The following is a 20234-nucleotide window of genomic DNA, read 5'->3' as shown; positions in this document are numbered from 1 at the left end:
AATGCATGATAAGACTGTGCAGTATCACTTAGTCTGAATTTAAAGGGACAGTCTAGTCAAAATTAAACTTTCATGATTCAGATAGGGCGTGTAATTTTAAACAACTTTCCAATTTACTTCTATTATCTAATTTGCTCAATTCTTAAGATATCCTTTGTTGAAGAAATAGCAATGTACATGTCTGAGCCAATCACACAAGGCCTCTGTGCAGCAACCAATAAGCAGCTACTGAGCATATCTAGATATGCTTTTCAGCAAGTGATATCAAGAGAATGAAGCAAATTAGATAATAGAAGTAAATTAGAAAGTTGTTTAAAATGACAAGCTCTTTCTAAATCATGAAAAAAAATGTGGGTTTCATGTCCCTTTTTAAAGGGACACTGAACCCAAATTTTTTACGTTCATGATTCAGATAGAGCTTGAAATTTTAAGCAACCTTCTCATTTACTCCTATTATCACATTTTCTTCTCTTGGTATCTTTATTTGAAATGTAAGTTTAGATGCTGGACCATTTTTGGTGAACAACCTGGGTTGTCCTTGCTGATTGGTGGATAAATTCATCAATCAATAAAAAAAGTGCTGGTACTGAGTCCTTAACCAAGAAAAAAGCTTAGATGCCTTCTTTTTCAAATAAAGGTAGCGAGAGAACGAAGAGAAATTAATAGATGTAAATTAGAAAGTTGCTTGAAATTGCATGCTCGATCTGAATCACGAAAGCGAAAATTTGGGTTCAGTGTCCCTTTAAAATAAGTAGATTTTTTTTTTTTTTTCTGACAAACTTCAGTTGTCTATTTCCACTCTTCCTGTATCATGTGACAGTCATCAACCAATCACAAATGCATATACTTATATTCTGTGAATTCTTGCACATGATCGGGTGACTCAAGTGTAAATATAAAAAAACTGCACATTTTGTTAATGGAAGTAAATTGGAAAGTTGCTTAAAGGGATACTGAACCCATTTTTTTTTCTTTCGTGATTCAGATAGAGCATGCAATTTTAGGCAACTTTCTAATTTACCACTATTTAATTTTTCTTCATACTCTTGCTATCTTTATTTGAAAAAATAAGCTAAGCAGTGAGCCAATTTTTGGTTCAGTACCCTGGACAGCACTTGTTTATTCATGGGTGAATTTATCCATCAATCAGAACAACCCAGGTTGTTTACCAAAAATGGATCGCATCTAAACTTACATTCTTGATTATCAAATAAAGATACAAAGAGAATGAAGAAAATTTGATAATAGGAGTAAAATACAAAGTTGCTTAAAATTACATGCTCTATCTGAATCACAAAAGGAAAAAAAATTGGGTTCAGTAGCCCTTTAATATTGCATTCTGTATATGAATCGTGAGGTTTTAATTTTGGCTTGAGTGTCCCTTTAAGAGTGCTAATGACGGCTCAGAGCCGTCATTAGCACTCAACGACCTTTTTTGCAGTCTGGGGCCCCCACCTGCTCCTACCCTGGCGATCGGGCCTGCATAGTAACAGGCATTTCCGGGGCTTCCCGTTACGTGCGGTGACGTCACGCGCAATGACGTGATGACGTCACCATGCAACTTTATTTAAAATGGTCAATTCAAAGTATAGGGAAAGTGGGCATGCTGCTTAGAAACCTGTATCTCGGCTATCTAAGCAGCTACAGACCCCAAGACCCTTCATTGGAAAGGTAATAGCATAACCTTTCAAATGGTATAAGTTTTGGGGATCTGGGGAAACAAATAAAGTAAAAAAAAAAAAGTTTTTTGAAAAATATTAAATTCAGCTTAGCACTCAAATGATTAAAGAGACAGTGTACTCCAAAATTTTATTTTGTTTTAAAAGATAAATATTCCCTTTATTACCCATTCCCCAGTTATGCACAATCAACATGGTTATATTAATATATTTTTATCTCTGATTACTTTGTATCTAAGCCTTTTCTGACCCCCCCCCCTTATATGGCTATTTATTATCTATTAACTTGCATTTTAGTCAATTGGTAATGTGTCCTGCACAACTCTAAGGGGGAGAGCACAATGTTATCTGTATGGCACACATGAATTAGCAGTCTCTTGTGAAAAGCTAATAAAAATAAGGAAAAAAAAGCATGTGATAAGAGGCTGTCTGTAGTGACTTAGAAACAAGCAGACAGTTAGAGATTTAAATGGTTGAAAGTATATTAATATGACAATGTTAGTTATCCAAAGCTTGGGAATGGATAGTAAAGGTATTGTCTATCTTTTTAATCATTTTGGTGTAGACTGTCTCTTTAAGGGATATGTCCTTATGAACATTCAAAAGTAATACCAAAACAAAAACTATGTTCATGACCGTGGAACTGAAATCTATATTGTGGCCAGAATGCAGGTACAGTCAGAATGTGATGGGAAAGTTATGTTTACAATTTGAATAGCCTAATGTTAATAGGCTTGTCTTTATTTTATTTTTTTAGAACTGAAATTAAATGTGGGGGACAAAAATAAATTGATCTTGCAAAACATTTTTTTATAAATACTGACATAACCTGTTTTATAGTACAGAATAAAATATATTTTTTGCCAGGTTCAGTTGGTTGATGCTTTATCATACAGTAGTGATTTTTTTCAGTGCTTTGTCATCTAAGAGCTTGTGAAATCCTTATCTAACAGTTATGTTTACAGTATGTCAGCAGCAACTATAAACATTTTGCATCTGATATAAATTATCAGCTTAAGGCGTATTACTGTGTGTCATACAAAAAGAATTTGCTCTTGTGTGAGCATACTGCTAAACTGTATATTTAAACTTTTATAGTAAACTATTGTATATACAACATACAGGAAATGTTTGTCTTGTTTTCACTGTTTTATTCTAAGTGCAAAATAAAACAAAAAAAAAGTTTGCCAGTTTTTGACATTAAATGCTATATATAATTATGCATTCAAAGAAAAGATTTGTCTGAGTATAACGTAGATGTTTTGTTTTTGTTTTTTTTTTTTAAAAAAAAAAAAAGTTTAATTAGTTGTTTAAATAGTGACAAAATAAAAGTGTTTTTTTTTTTTGGCTAACACAATGGGAGCTGCCATGTTGTAACGTAGGTTTATTTCTCTGCTTTGGCCAATCAGGGACAGTTATAAAAAGGCAAATGGGTGACTGGAATGTGTTCTTCACTTCCATTTCTATCAGAAACTGAAATGCACACAATTTCAGAATGGAATTGCAGGAAATGGGCACAAAATAAATCATGAAAGTATATTGTAAAGTTGTGGTTTGTTGGGGTGTTGTGTTTTTTTTTTTTTTTCTTCTTCAAATATCTCATTTTGTCACTATCTCAAAGTGTTTAATGTCCCTTTAACACTATTGCTTTTGACATCCCAAGGATTACTGCAGTCCTATGTGAAAACAGTGTCAACTAGGAAGATTTTGACGGTATTCCATAATATGTTGCTTAAACTCTTAATTGTTTGCTGTCTTATAAAGGGTATGACTATCTAAAGACAACTTGTAATTAAGGCATTTCTTTTTGCTATAGAATAACATTTCTGTCCATTTTTAAAACAAATGAGAATTCTTTTTACTGCAATTATTTTTCAGTAGCCAAACTCCATTTGCATTATTCAGAGGAACCAATCCAGGCTTTAGTCCACCTACAACAAAGAATACGTGAGAAATCCAGGGAGCCTCAAGGCAGGTATAAAACTTTCTTTATACCATAGAAAACCGGAACACGGTAAAGCATTAAAAGCTGCATAAAACAAGCAGCATTCTGTCTGGCGCGTTTCGGCTATAGAGCCTTACTCGTAGATGCTACTTCAATGTTCACAGGTGTTTTAAATAGCACTGAGATTAGCTTAAATTAATAGTCTAGTCAAAATTAAACTTTCATGATTGAGATAGAGCAGGCAATTTTAAGCAACTTTCTAATTTATTCCCATTACCAAATTTTCTTCATTCTCTTTGTATCTTTATTTTAAAAAGCTGGAAATAAAGCTTAGGAGCTGGCCCATTTTTGGTTTAGCACCTGAGTAGCGCTTGCTGATTGGATGGCTACATTTAGACACCAATCGGCAAGCGCTACCCAGGTGCTGAACCAAAAATGGGCTGGCTTCTAAGCTTACATTTTAGCTTTTTAAAATAAAGATTCCAAGAGAATGAAGGCAATTTGATAATAGGAGTGAATTAGAAAGTTGCTTAAAATTGCAGGTTCTATCTGAATCATGAAAGTTTAATTTTGCCGATACTATCCCTTTTAATTGACACAAGCTGCGTACACTTAGAACATTACATCAATCAGTCACTGTGTCTAAACATGTTATACTGGTTACTATCTTAAAAACTTTGTCTTTACTTATAAATTCATTGTATCTTAATTCATCAACTTAACAGTGACTGGATCATAATTGTCTACAAGAAAATTATTTAAATAGCATAGTCACAGTAAAGATATTGTACACTCAGTGTAATACAACGGATGTATTGTGTAAATACTTTATTGTTAATAGATAGATAGATGGGTGGGAAAAAATATATAGTTTAAATATGTTTCCAAAAGTTAATTATATCCCCATCTATGTTAAATCCTAAGGGTCTTCTTGTTCTGAGAAGAAAAATCCAGAATGCTTCTCTATAAAAGTTTAGTTATTCTGTCGCCTCCCATTTGACCACTCTGTATCCGCTCAATTACATAACATTGTGTACAAAAAATGAAGTGACGTGCCAAGTCAGAGCAATCAGATACATGCTCAATATTGTTGAGATGCTCCCGAATACTTGAGCGTGCCTCTCTTGAGGTACACTCAACATATTGCAGCTTGCACTGGGAGTAGGGTTGCCACCTCAGCCATGTTTTCCTGGACACTTATGAGTTACACATGCTGTAGGGTGTGCAGGGAGGAACATGTATTGTTTCTGGATAGCACTATTCATATTCTTTCCTGCACACCCTGCAGCTTGTGTAACTTATAAGTGTTCTGTATTTTAAGGGACGGTGGCAACCCTAACTGGGAGCATTCTGCTACATATACTACAAACCTGGTACGGCAATTGGTACATTGTCCTGTTAAACTTTTTGGGTCACACAAGATTGAAATATCTTAGTGGGTCAAGTATGGCTGCAGGCTATGCATTTTGTGAAGTGACATTTGTAATGTCCCTTAATGCTGAGCCAGCTACAAGTTCTAGCTTCCTGTTTCTTAATTATACTAGGTGCCAGCATGTTGCAAAGAGGGCATCCTCGTTTATAAACAAAATTACACCCCCTAGACATAGTCTTTTAGAATGTCCTCCCCTGTTAATATAGTTAAATGTTTGCCTATAATATCGCAAATTTAATTAAATTGCAGGCTGTAAGAGATAACAAATTTGGGTTTGTCGTCATCCAATTTAGGAAGCAACAACAAGGCTGTTTTTTGCATTTATCTCATAGACCAAATAAGTTGAAGTCAGTAGGGAGAGTTTCAGTTTCTGAGAAATAGAAATATCTCAATATAACTTTTTTTTTTTTTTTTTTTTTTAGATGTATATTATGGGGCAGTTTATGCTCAAGACTCATAATGCATTAATCATTGGAATGTTGATCTCTAAATTTGTACTTTGGATTGATGTGTAGACAGGACTTACAAGCCCTGGCACATACTTACGTAAGTCATACAATCTAGGTGTAAACTAACAAAATCTCGGAGCCGGGGTGCTCTAGTTTCTAAGTCTAGCTCTGGTTGTTCGCTTCATTTTCAAAAATTCCTATATAAAATCCGTACCTGGCTCCTTAGTTGTCTGGCAGGCACCTACATTTTGTAGACTTCTTAATGGGAGTAGGTGAGTTAAAGTGACAGTAAACACCTTTTAAGATTTTTATATTTGTGTAATGAAACAACCTTTTGTCCCATTTCCATGTAATTTTGCACTTTTGACAGTGGCTAGCCTTGTTATCTCTGGACTAAAACACAGATTGGCTCTTCCAAATAAGCCAAATGGTTGTTGGAGTTTGGCTATTGAAAATAATTGCAGTAAAAAGCATTTTAATTTGTTTGAAAAATGTTAAGACTTGGCTGCAGGGGTGTGGAGATTTAATAAAAAACAAAAAAAAACTACTTGTCCAAGGGACTAAAGCGGGAGCCCAATCTACTTGTCCCTCATGAATATCTACTTGTCCTGATTCGTAAAATATTAACCAAAACTGTATTTAAATAAGATTTTTATTGGTAACTTAGGAGACAGACCTAACAATACTTTAATGCAATCAACAAATGCAAGTAGGCAGTGAGATTAAACAGAGCATCAGTTTGCATTATAACTGAATGAGACGGCGTTCTCATTTGTATGTATGTATTTTCTAGTCCTAAGCTGTTAGCCAGGCCAAAATGTTGCTCGCCACTTCAGATCCCACCCATCACCTGTCCACACCGCGTCCTATACCATTACCCACACCTGTAAATTTTATGTTAATGAGCATGGCAGGTATTTTCTTCCAAGAAAGGTGCCAATCCTACACATAAGACAGCAATAGAATAGTGTAGGGATCCCTATACCAAGTCCTAACATATTTTTGATGCCCACCCTTTAACTAATATGCAACTTTTAGCGCCGCACAGAGTTTTATTCAGGTACTCGGATCAGGTAGTACAATGTGCTGGTGGTCTGGGACTCCAGAATTTTTATTTGGCTTAGGTGGAAAGTATTACCCAGTAGCCCAGGTGCAGCATCTCCACCCTTTTTCAATTTTATAATCACAATTTAAAAAACGAGCAAGGCATTTTAAAAATATGCACAGTATATAAATCAAGTGCCACATTGCAAAAGGTCTGCTCAGACATATTTTGCATGCATTCATAAGGGCTTCAAAATATCTGCTCTGAAGGGTTATTGGGAAAAAAACCCACAATGCATGTATCCACTTCAGGATAGTTGTTGGTCTAATTACAGTGTGAACTTGAAAAAACTTCCATTATCTAACTGAACGTCTAGGGACTGCTAGTGTGTTATGCATCTTTTACTTAGAATGGAGATAATTTAAAAATGATGATTTCAGAAACTAATCTTCAGGACCTGTAATAATGATTGTAGTATAATGATCAGCAGCTATGCTATATAGCTATAGGAATGTGTTTGTATTTACTTTGTATGGCAGAGTATAGTGTATATTTATATTTTACATTTCAAGACATTAAAAATGCCAGAAACTACTTAACCATTCTATAAACTGGCAAGTGTGTTCTTTACAAATCTGCATAAAGGTTGCCTTTATTTTTCTTTTTATTTCTGTGCTTTTGTTAAAACAGATATTTTATGAAGTAAACATGAGATCTGACAGCTCCAAAAAAGAGTTCTGTTAAGCAAGTCTTATACTGTTTGCATATTTTACATTGAAGAGCGCTGCTTTGCAAAAGATACCAGAGAGTTGAATTTAAGTGACATTCAGGCTGTAGAGAAGCCAGGAGTGGTGCTGCAATCATAGCTGTTTTTACTTCACTCTGAACATATCCACTCAGCATGGCTTAATTTTAAGGGTGCCATAAGGTCTAGCTTGCATTAAATAATCCTAGTATGTTCAGTGTAGTTCCTTCTCTCTACCGTAGCTCCGGACTGTGTCTTTGCTCTTACTGAGGGATTCCCCTCTTAGCCGACAGTGCTGTCTGCAAAGAGGGGAATCCGTCAGTATCAAACGGAGGCACAAGCTTCACAGGAGTTCCGGTAGAGAGGAAGGGATACCATGCTGAACTGATTAGGATTACACTAGTAATGATCTGTAGTGAAAAAAGTGGGGGCAAAAGATTAGGTGAAAGCAAAAATAATTTACCTCTGTTGCATGCGCTTCTCAGTGACTCGAGGCGACACTGGAGCGCTGCACCTATGCTACAGACTGTCTGCAATAGTGTGTGAATCAGTTATGAGTAACTTAACCCCTTCGCAGGGCGTACTTAACAGACCCCTGGCATCTTATTAGCGCTCCTGCAAGCACTGCATTAGAGTTGCAACAACTAATCGATTATTAAAAAGTTGTCCACTAATTTCATAATAGATTAGTTGGTCTATGCATGGCACCGGCTGCTTCACTCCATTGAGCTCTTGCACATGGAGTTGTTTTATGGTTATGCCTTTAGCCTAAAGGACATCTGCAGAAGTTTACTTTTTTCACTTTTTCATGACAGTATAAGTTTACAACCACTCCTGGCTTATATACAACCCAGAAATAAAATAGGAGTCATTTGGATTGTTTATATTAAATCGGGTGATTTGGGACAATGCTTTGCATTTTATATAGTGCCAAGCTTGTTATTTACACCTAGCCCTAGATTGATGGGAGTTGTTTGAATTGATGTGCACTATTCTGTTTGTACAATTATTAGCTGGTTGTTTACTATTGCTGATATTTACTGTATAGATAAATGTGTAAGGCTATGTCCTGTTATTGATATATAATACTTAACACTTTGTGTCATGCTTATTATTTACACTTAGCCCTAGTTTGATGGGAGTTGTTTGAATTGATGTGCACTATAATCGGTTTGTTCAATTATTAGTGGATCGTTTGCTATTGCTGATTATATGTACAGTATAGATAAATGTGTAAGGCCTTGTCCTATTATTGATATATAGTCCTTAGCACTTTTGACTTTTTTTTTTTTTTAAATTTTTTTTTATTTTAATATGTACCAGATTCAACTTCCTATATGTATATCTGTTATTTTAAGAGCGGACTAGATATTTTTTCACTAACTTTATAGCTGATTATTTATTATTGCATATAGATATTCATAGATATAGATAAATATTATGTATGTTAAAATGAAGTCCAGGCTTACTTTAAGAGGCATTTTGCATTGGTGGAGCTAACAAAGACAAAGATAAAATTGGCAAAACCCTACTTATTGATCTCTGACACCTCAACACCATCTGAGCTTGCAAAAAAAGAGCCATCCTCAGACAGCCTGTGGTTATGTTGACATTTTTGCATTTCAATACAAAGTTTCTGAAAGAGTGAATAATGTGATAACTAGTGATAGTTCTACCTCTTTTCAGACAGTTTGTGTTTTTTGTTTTAAATCTAAAAATTTGTTCTGCTAAAAAAAATTGGACAAACCGTTGTGTTAATGTAAAGTTTTATTTTAAATATAGAATAATAATAATCTGATTAATCGATAATGGTAATAATCGTTAGTTGCAGCCCTACACTGCATTAAATTACACATAAGGATGTACCAACACATAAGAATGTCAGCACTCAGGGATAGATGCACGTCACCAACAGGACCTCTGCTCACAGGTCCAGTACAATAACAGAGAACAGTCAGGAAGGTGACAGCATAAATCTAATCTTTATTAGATAAGACAAATAACGGGCAACGTTTCGGGATGTTATCCCTTATTCATGCCAACATGAATAAGGGATAACATCCCGAAACGTTGCCCGTTATTTGTCTTATCTAATAAATATTAGATTTATGCTGTCACCTTCCTGACTGTTCTCTACATAAGGATGTACTGCCACACCCCTTCTGTCAGCTATTAAAATAACAATAATAAAAAAAGCTTTAGCCCTGCTACGGTCTGCTTGCTCGCAGCAGGGCTAAATGTAAAAAAAACAAACAAAAAAACCAAACATGCCCGGCGTCAGAAATTGCATGTCCTGGACGTCGGGCGATAGGAATTGTGCATCCCTGGGCTGATATGTTCTATAGCAGGGTTGATTTAAATCAAATCGATGTAGAAATCCATGGTTTTCTACATAAAGGTTTCATTTTTAGAATAACTTTTCAGGTTATTTTTCTAGTTCTATCAGAAAATAGCTGACTTTAGTTATGTACCATTAGAAATACTTAGCTGATTATGAAATTATTGGGGGGTGAACTATATCCAGTTTAATAGGTTAGTCATTCATATATAATCCACTTTCCAGCTGTACTTTATTGAAAGGTGAAAAATAATAATTGCATAATAATTTAAACAGATTCAAAGAAAAATAAGTTACCTTAATAATCTAAATAGTTTTATTTAACTAAAATACTAACATGTTTCACTTTTATGCCCCTCCCTCTTCACATGTCGGTCCTTGCGCAGATCTTCTCCAAAAATCTTCTATTCATTGAGCTTCTGTGTACAAAGAAGATAGTAAAGTCAAAGCTTTTAAGATTCAGATAGCGCATGCAATTTTAGGCAACTTTCCAATATACTTATGTTATCTATTTTGCTTTGTTCTCTTGATATCTTTGTCATAAAGCATACCTAGGTAGGCTCAGGATCATAAAACCGTTCTGGGCGCTAGCTGTATTTATAAATGATTGGTGGCTGTACTTATAAATGCCTCTTGTCTTTAGCTCACCTGATGTGTTTAGCTCTCTACCAGTAGTGCATTGCTGCTCCTTTTAAACAAAGGATACAAATGGAATTAAGTAAACCTGAAAGTTCTTTTACAATTGTTTAACTGAATCATTAAAATAATTTTGGATTTATGTCCCTTTAAAGGGACATAATACTCATATGCTAAATCACTAATAACTATAAAATGCTTACAGGAAAATATCACCTGAGAATCTTTATGTAAAAAAAAAGGAAGATATTTTACCTCACAACTTCCTCAGCTCACCAGAGTAAGTATTCTGTAAAAAGTTATCTTTCAGTTACTGCCCAGCTGCAGGTTTAAAAAAAAAAAAAATAAATAAAAAAGGAATAAATGAACAGCAGCCAATCAGCAGTGCTGTGGTCATGAACTCTTACTGTGATGATATGAGATTTCACTTAACTCATGAGATTTCATAGTAGGGCTGCAACTAACTAATTTCATAATCGATCAATCTGACAATTAATTTTTTTTGGACTAATCTGATAAAAAAAACAAAAAAAAAACCAATCTTATTTTTTTCCTTTAAAATAAAATCTGCATACTGAGTGTTACAAATATAAAACTTCAGACTAAAACTTTACATTAACACAACTGTGTGTCCAATTTTTAAGCAGCAGAACACAGTTTTATAATTGAGCAAAACAAAACTAAAAACCTGTAGAAAAAGGTAGACTATCACTGTTTCTAACATTATTCACTCTTTCAGAAACTTTGCATTGAAATACAAAAATGTCCACATGCTCCTGGCTGGGCTGGCTCTTTTTTGCAAGCTATTTTGCCTGCAGCAGAGAAGAGGCGCTCAGATGGTGTTGAGATGCATAAGCAGGGTTTTTGCATTGGTGGAGAGCTAACAAAGATAATTATCCCACCTTGACAAAATTGGCAAAGTGTGTTCCTCCTTGGCAAAAGGTCTCAAAGTAAGCCTAGACTTCATTCTAACATAAAAATATTGTAAATATCTATGTGCAATGGTAAAAAAAAGGCTATAAGGTTAGGGAAAAATATCTAGTCTGCTCTTAAATAATCAAATCTATACTTAGAGGTTGAATCTGGTACATATCACAATTTTATAAAAAAATAAATTAAATTATCCTTTAAATGGGCAAGCAAAACTATAAAATACTTGGGAATTCACATCACGACTGATGTCTCTGCACTTTTTTAAATATAATTGCAAACCCCTATTCGCACAAATACGGCAACTTATGTCCAAATGGACGAAATACAAAATATCATTCCTGGGAAGGATTATAGTGTCTAAAATGACAATCCTACCAAAACTTCTTTACCTGTTCAGATCTGTACCTATATCCATCCCAATAAGGGAATTACATACTTTACAAAAAGATATTCTCTCTTTTATTTGGCAAAATAAAAAAGCGAGGATTAACAAGCATATTATGACCAGACATAGAGACGGGGGAGGAATGGGTATACCCCATCTGATATCCTATTACAACGCCGCCAGAATGGCACAAACAGCTTTATGGTGTACAAGAGATAAACACATACAATGGGTGCAATTAGAAGCTAACATAATAGGAGATAAAGGGACAGTCAAGTCCAAAAAAACTTTCATGTTTTAAATAGGGCATGCAATTTTAAACAACTTCCCAATTTACTTTTATCACCAATTTTGCTTTGTTCTCTTGGTATTCTTAGTTGAAAGCTAAAACTAGGAGGTTCATATGCTAATTTCTTAGACCTTGAAGACTGCCTCTAATCTGAATACATTTTGACCACTAGAGGGCATTAGTTCACATGTTTCATATAGATAACATTGAGCTCATGCACGTAAAGTGACCTAGGAGTGAGCACTGATTGGCTAAACTGCATGTCTGTCAAAAGAACTGAAATAATAAGGTGGCAGTCAGCAGAAGCTTAGATACGAGGTAATCGCAGAGGTAAAAAATATAATAATATAACTGTTGGGTATTCAAAACTGGGGAATGGGTAATAAAGGGATTATCTTTCTTTTTAAACAACAAAAATTCTGGTGTTGACTGTCCCTTTAATAATATAGCCAAACTTCTATGGTCCACAAAACAAAGCAGGCCCCAGCAGGGGAAGCGATTCATAACCATTACACACACACACACATTATATATCTGGGACAAATTAACACATTGTTATCAAATCACAAACGCCAAATCCCCGATAACCCCTCTAATTGATCTCAACTCCTCCATAGATAAGATAGTACAGGATAATTGGGCTAACAGAGGACTGTACAGGATAGCAGACACCCTCATTAATGGGACATTCATGACACATAACCAATACAATGAACTAGACCCTCTAGACACACATACGTGGTACCACTACCTACAGTTACGCTCTAGAGTACATGAATTTATGGGTACATCAACCCCACGCGTTATCACCCCCTTTGAATCCATATGTCTTTCTAAAACTAGGCAAAAAGGCTCCATAACTAAGTTATACCTATTATTCAATATAAATAACATGAACAAAACATCAACAATGGACAAATGGGAAGCTGATTTAGGAAAGGAATGGACAATTACAGACTGGATTCAGACACTCAGACAGGGTACAAAGTTCACGATTAACTCCGCATTACAGGAAAATTACCTAAAATCAGCCTATAGATGGTATTTATACCCCACTAGACTACATAAGATAGGAAACCAAAATAGTAATTTATGTTTCAGAGGATGCAGAGAGATTTTCACCTATATGCATATGTGGTGGCACTGTGAAAAAATAAAACACTTATGGCAAGAAACAAACAAATTATTGCAAGACATATATGATAGAGAAGTAACATTATTACCAGAACATGCTTTGCTACACCTCCCAATGAGAGGATTCCTACCAAAACAAAATAAATTAATTGCTCAATTATGTACAGCCACAAGATTATGCCTTGCTAGATACTGAAAAAATGAACCACCAGGGTTCTACATAATACAACAAAAAATAGAGTATTTATACAAAATGTCTAGTTCAGTAGCAGATTTAATGGCAACTAAAGACACATTCATAGAAATATGGGAACCTTTGATAATGTACACAGAAGCAAAACATAGAGAGCAAGCCAACACCATAACAACTGTCAGGCCTCATATCAACCCTGGTGGACAAGCTAATAGTATACCAACACAGACCATATCAGGAGAGTTACTGATTTAGGAGAGATGTTGAAGTTTTGAATGTACAAGTCAACTATTCTTAGTTTATATCTATTTGTTGTCCTTTTATATCTGATAATAATTCATACAAAGTTTTCAAGAAAACAAGAATGGACCACAGACTTTACTGTTTACATTTGTTATTTTTAGTTTTTTTGCATTGTATAATTTATATTTCTTTTATGATGTGCAAAATATGCGTGCACAATGTTATGTTACATATGATAATAAAAGCAATTTCTGAAAAAAATAAAATAAATAAATTAAAGTCAAAAGTGCTAAATACTACATATCAATAGCAGTATAAAGCCTCAGTGGTCGACAAATCTGTTCAAAATTTAGGAGCCAGTAAGAATATTACGGAGCCAGGCAGTGCTATTTGTATATAGATATATGGAGAATTACCCAAAACGTTTAAAGGGTAAAATTCTAGGAGTCAGTGGCTCCTTTAATTTTGTGAGAGTATCCCAGTAACTTCCTTGGGTACGTGCATTCTATGGAATTAATATAAAATAGGGCTGGTCTTCAAATGTTTCCAGGGCTTTCCTTTTTTATTTCTAGTCCAGTTCTAGTATTGCAGCATTTTCCATCATCCGGGCAAATGTTTCCAGGAACATTATACTTATACTGTCCTGAAAAGTAAATATCTAAAGATGTCCATTAGGCTAAGGGCATAACCATAAATCACAATACCATGTGCATAAGCTCATTGGAGTGAAGCAGCTGGTGTCGTGCACAGACCAACTAATTGCAAACCAACTTATCGATTATGAGAATCGTTGACGACTATATTCACAATCAATTAAAACGATTAGTTGTTGCAGCTCTACATAAAACACAATACGATGTGCAGCTGTTCATCATAGGGTAGCAGCTGGAGCCTTGTGCAGACCAACTAATCGATTATGAGATTCATTGACAACTATTTTCATTGATTAGTTGTTGCAGCTCCTAGTAAACTTCCTTAAACTGAATAGGGAAATAAGACGAGTGTGCATGAAGCACACTCCCTTGCCGGTTCAGGGATTGCTGCTTAAAGTCCTTTACAATGGGATGTGAATACTAAGGACATTTTGAGGTAAAATATCTTTCTTTTTTACATAGAGATGTTCAGGTGATATTTTCTAGTCCGCTTTCTACAGCTTTGCTGCATCACTTTCAAGTGTTTAAACATTTGGGTATCATGGCCCTTTAAGGTCCATTTCCCACTTTGTATGTTTATTTTATATTTGCTGGGGAGAGGTAGTTATTTCTGCAGATACAAATTCAGTTTTGATAACTATAAAACTAAGAATATGATTTTTCTAGAGCATACAATTTTAAAAAACTTTCCAATTGACATATTGAATTTGCTTAATTCTTTTGGTATCCTTTGTTGAATGAGCAGCAGTTCACTACTGGGAGTTGGCTGAATTCATTAGTTGAGCCAAAAATGAGGCATGTATGTGCAGCCACCAGTCAGCAACTTGTTGTTCCTAAGCCTACCTAGGCATACTTTTTTAATAGAGCTGCAACAACTAATCTTCATAATAGATTATGAAAATAGTTGTCAACGAATCTCATAATCGATTAGTTGGTTTGCAATTAGTTGGTCTGTGCACAACACCAGCTGCTTCACTCCAATGAGCTCCTGCATATGGTATTGTGTTTTATGGTTATGTCCTTAGCCTAAATGATGTCTACTTTTCACTTTTTCAGGACAGTATGTTTACAACTACCCCTGGCTTATGTGCAACCCAGATATAATAGTCATCATTTGGATTGTTTATATTAAATCATGTGATTTGGCACTATGCTTTCATGATATAGTGCCAAGCTTGTTGTTTACACCTTGCCCCTAGATTGATGGGAGTTATTTAAATTGATTTGCACAATTATTAGCGTATTGCTTGCTATTGCTGATTATATGTACTGTATACATAAATGTGTAAGGCTTTGTCCTGTTATTGATATACAGTCCTTAGCGCTTTTGTGATATGTACCAGATTCAACCTTTTCTAAGTATATATTCGTTATTTTTAGAGCGGACTAGATATTTCTACTAACCTTATAGCTGGTTATTTACCATTGCATATAGATATTCAAGATATTTTTATGTTAAAATGAAGTCAAGAGTTACTTTATTGAGAGGCCCCTTGCCAAGGTAGAACACACTTAGCATTGGTGAAGAGCTAACAAAGATAAATATCACACTTTGGTGAAATTGGCAAAACCCTACTTATACACCTCAACAGTCTTTCTCTGCTGCAGGAAATATATAGCTGCAAACAGAGAACCAGCCTTTGCCAGAAGCATGTGGAAATGTTGAGATGTTTGCATTTCAATGCAAAGTTTCTAAAAGATTGAATAACATGTTATTAACAGTGATAGTCTAACTCTTTCTAGTTCTACCTCTTTTCAAACAGTTTGTGGTTTTGTTTGATTATAAAACTGTGCTCTGCTGCTTAAAAATTGAAGAAACAGTTGTGTTAATGTAAAGTTTTAGTCTGAAGTTTATATTTGTAAAACTCATTATATGGATTTTATTTAAAACATAGAAAACTATTATTGATTCTCTTTTTTTCCGATTAGTCGATTAATCGAAAAAACATAATTTATGCTTACCTGATAAATTTATTTATCTTGTAGTGTATTCAGTCCACGGGTCATCCATTCCTTATGGGATATATTCCCTTCCCAACAGGAAGTTGCAAGAGGATCACCCAAGCAGAGCTGCTATATAGCTCCTCCCCTCACATGTCATATCCAGTCATTCGACCGAAACAAGACAAGAAAGGAGAAACCATAGGGTGCAGTGGTGACTGGAGTTTTAATTAAAATTTAGATCTGCCTCAAAAAAAGACAGGGCGGGCCGTGGACTGAATACACTACAAGAGAAATAAATTTATCAGGTAAGCATAAATTATGTTTTCTCTTGTTAAGTGTATTCAGTCCACGGGTCATCCATTACTTATGGGATACCAATACCAAAGCTAAAGTACACGGATTATGGGAGGGACAAGGCAGGAACTTTAAACGGAAGGAACCACTGCCTGTAGTACCTTTCTCCCAAAAACAGCCTCCGAAGAAGCAAAAGTGTCAAATTTGTAAAATTTTGAAAAGGTATGAAGTGAAGACCAAGTCGCAGCCTTGCAAATCTGTTCAACAGAGGCCTCATTCTTAAAGGCCCAGGTGGAAGCCACAGCTCTAGTGGAATGAGCTGTAATTCTTTCAGGAGGCTGCTGTCCAGCAGTCTCATAGGCTAAACGTATTATGCTGCGAAGCCAAAAGGAGAGAGAGGTAGCCGAAGCTTTTTGACCTCTCCTCTGACCAGAATAAACGACAAACAGGGAAGAAGTTTGACGAAAATATTTAGTTGCCTGTAAATAGAACTTCAGGGCACGGACTACGTCCAGATTATGCAAAAGTCGTTCCTTCTTTGAAGAAGGGTTAGGACATGATGGAACAACAATCTCTTGATTGATATTCCTGTTAGAAACTACCTTAGGTAAGAACCCAGGTTTAGTACGCAGAACTACCTTGTCTGAATGGAAAATCAGATAAGGAGAATCACAATGTAAGGCAGATAACTGACTCTTCGAGCCGAGGAAATAGCCATCAAAAACAGAACTTTCCAAGATAACAACAGCTTAATATCAATGGAATGAAGGGGTTCAAATGGAACACCTTGAAGAACTTAAACACAACAGTCTTAAACACAGGCTTAATCCTAGCCAAAGCCTGACAAAAAGCCTGAACGTCTGGAACTTCTGCCAGACGTTTGTGTAAAAGAATAGACAGAGCAGAAATCTGTCCCTTTAACGAACTAGCAGATAAGCCCTTGTCTAAACCCTCTTGTAGAAGACTATCCTAGGAATCCTAACCTTACTCCATGAGTAACTCTTGGATTCGCACCAATATAAATATTGACGCCATATTTTATGGTAAATTTTTCTGGGAACAGGTTTCCGAGCCTGTATTAAGGTATCAATAACCGACTCCGAGAAGCCACGCTTTGATAGGATCAAGCGTTCAATCTCCATGCAGTCAGCCTCAGAGAAATTAGATTTGGATGGTTGAAAGGACCCTGAATTAGAAGGTCCTGCCTCAGAGGCAGAGACCATGGTGGACAGGACGACATGTCCACTAGGTCTGCATACCAGGGCCTGCGTGGCCACGCAGGCGCTATCAGAATCACCGATGCTCTCTCCTGTTTGATCTTGGCAATCAGTCGAGGTAGCAGCGGAAATGGTGGAAACACATAAGCCATGTTGAAAACCCAAGGGGCTGCTAGAGCATCTATCAGCGCCGCTCCCGGGTCCCTGGACCTGGATCCGTAACGAGGAAGCTTGGCGTTCTGGCGAGACGCCATGAGATCCAGTTCTGGTTTGCCCCAACGATGAATCAGTTGAGCGAAGACCTCCGGATGAAGTTCCCACTCCCCCGGATGAAAAGTCTGGCGACTTAGAAAGTCCGCCTCCCAGTTCTCCACGCCTGGGATGTAGATCGCTGACAGGTGGCAAGAGTGAGACTCTGCCCAGCGAATTATCTTTGAGACTTCTAACATCGCTAGGGAACTCCTGGTTCCCCCTTGATGGTTGATGTAAGCCACAGTCGTGATGTTGTCCGACTGAAATCTGATGAACCTCAGTGTTGCTAACTGAGGCCAAGCTAGAAGAGCATTGAATATTGCTCTTAACTCCAGAATATTTATTGGGAGGAGTTTCTCCTCCTGAGTCCACGATCCCTGAGCATTCAGGGAGTTCCAGACTGCGCCCCCAACCTAGAAGGCTGGCATCTGTTGTTACAATCGTCCAATCTGGCCTGCGAAAGGTCATCCCTTTGGACAGATGGACCCGAGAAAGCCACCAGAGAAGAGAATCTCTGGTCTCTTGATCCAGATTTAGTAGAGGGGACAAATCTGAGTAATCCCCATTCCACTGACTTAGCATGCATAATTGCAGCGGTCTGAGATGCAGGCGCGCAAATGGTTCTATGTCCATTGCCGCTACCATTAAGCCGATTACTTCCATGCACTGAGCTACTGACGGGCGTGGAATGGAATGAAGGACACGGCAAGCATTTAGAAGTTTTGATAACCTGGACTCCGTCAGGTAAATTTTCATCTCTACAGAATCTATAAGAATCCCTTGGAAGGGAACCCTTGTGAGTGGTAATAGAGAACTCTTTTCCACGTTCACCTTCCACCCATGCGACCTCAGAAATGCCAGAACTATCTCTGTATGAGACTTGGCAGTTTGAAAACTTGACGCTTGTATCAGAATGTCGTCTAGGTACGGAGCCACCGCTATGCCTCGCGGTCTTAGCACCGCCAGAAGTGAGCCCAGAACCTTTGTAAAAATTCTCGGGGCCGTAGCTAACCCGAAGGGAAGAGCTACAAACTGGTAATGCCTGTCTAGAAAGGCAAATCTTAGGTACCGATAATGATCATTGTGAATCGGTATGTGAAGGTAGGCATCCTTTAAGTCCACTGTGGTCATATACTGACCCTCTTGGATCATGGGTAGGATGGTTCGAATAGTTTCCATTTTGAATGATGGAACTCTTAGGAATTTGTTTAAGATTTTTAGGTCCAAGATTGGTCTGAAGGTTCCCTCTTTCTTGGGAACCACAAACAGATTTGAGTAAAATCCTTGCCCTTGTTCCGTCCACGGAACTGGGTGGATCACCCCCATTACTATGAGGTCTTCTACACAGCGTAGAAATGCCTTTTTCTTTATTTGGTTTGCTGATAACCTTGAAAGATGAAATCTCCCTTGTGGAGGAGAAGCTTTGAAGTCCAGAAGATATCCCTGAGATATAATCTCCAACGCCCAGGGATCCTGGACATCTCTTGCCCACGCCTGGGCGAAGAGAGAAAGTCTGCCCCCCACTAGATTCGTTTCCGGATAGGGGGCCCTCTCTTCATGCAGTCTTAGGGGTAGTAGTAGGTTTTCTGGCCTGCTTGCCCTTGTTCCAGGACTGGTTAGTTTTCCAGGCCTGTCTGTAACGAGCAACAGTTCCTTCCTGTTTTGGAGCGGAGGAAGTTGATGCTGCTCCTGCCTTGAAGTTTCGAAAGGCACGAAAATTAGACTTTTTGGCCTTTGATTTGGCCCTGTCCTGAGGAAGAGTATGACCCTTACCTCCAGTAATGTCAGCGATAATTTCTTTCAAACCGGGCCCGAATAAGGTCTGCCCTTTGAAAGGAATATTAAGCAATTTAGAAGTCACGTCAGCTGACCAGGATTTAAGCCATAGCGCTCTGCGCGCCTGGATGGCGAATCCGGAGTTCTTAGCCGTTAGTTTGGTTAAATGTACAATGGCATCAGAAACAAATGCATTAGCTAGCTTAAGTGCTTTAAGCTTGTCCATAATTTCATCCAATGGAGCTGTGCGAATGGCCTCTTCTAGAGACTCAAACCAGAATGCCGCAGCAGCAGTGACAGGCGCAATGCATGCAAGGGGCTGTAAGATAAAACCTTGTTGAACAAACATTTTCTTAAGGTAACCTAATTATTTATTATCCATTGGATCCGAAAAAGCACAACTATCCTCCACCGGGATAGTGGTACGCTTAGCTAAAGTAGAAACTGCTCCCTCCACCATAATCCCGTGTAGTGGCGTCTATTGGAAACATTTTCCTAAATATAGGAGGTGGGGAAAAGGGCACACCGGGTCTATCCCACTTTTTGCTAATAATTTCTGTAAGCCTTTTAGGTATAGGAAAAACGTCAGTACACACCGGCACCGCATAGTATCTATCCAGCCTACACATTTTCTCTGGAATTGCAACTGTGT

At 37.0% G+C, this 20234-nt stretch overlaps 1 protein-coding gene across 1 annotated transcript in view; it reads left to right on the top strand.

Annotated features, from left to right (window-relative positions):
- Positions 1 to 20234, top strand: part of BAZ1B (bromodomain adjacent to zinc finger domain 1B) — a gene marked incomplete in the record, with an annotated part of 470974 nt that overhangs the window by 1160 nt on the left and 449580 nt on the right.

This window comes from Bombina bombina, chromosome 3 (genome assembly GCF_027579735.1).
Source record: "Bombina bombina isolate aBomBom1 chromosome 3, aBomBom1.pri, whole genome shotgun sequence".
Lineage (NCBI taxonomy): Eukaryota > Metazoa > Chordata > Amphibia > Anura > Bombinatoridae > Bombina > Bombina bombina.
This window is presented reverse-complemented; position numbering and strand designations above follow the sequence as displayed.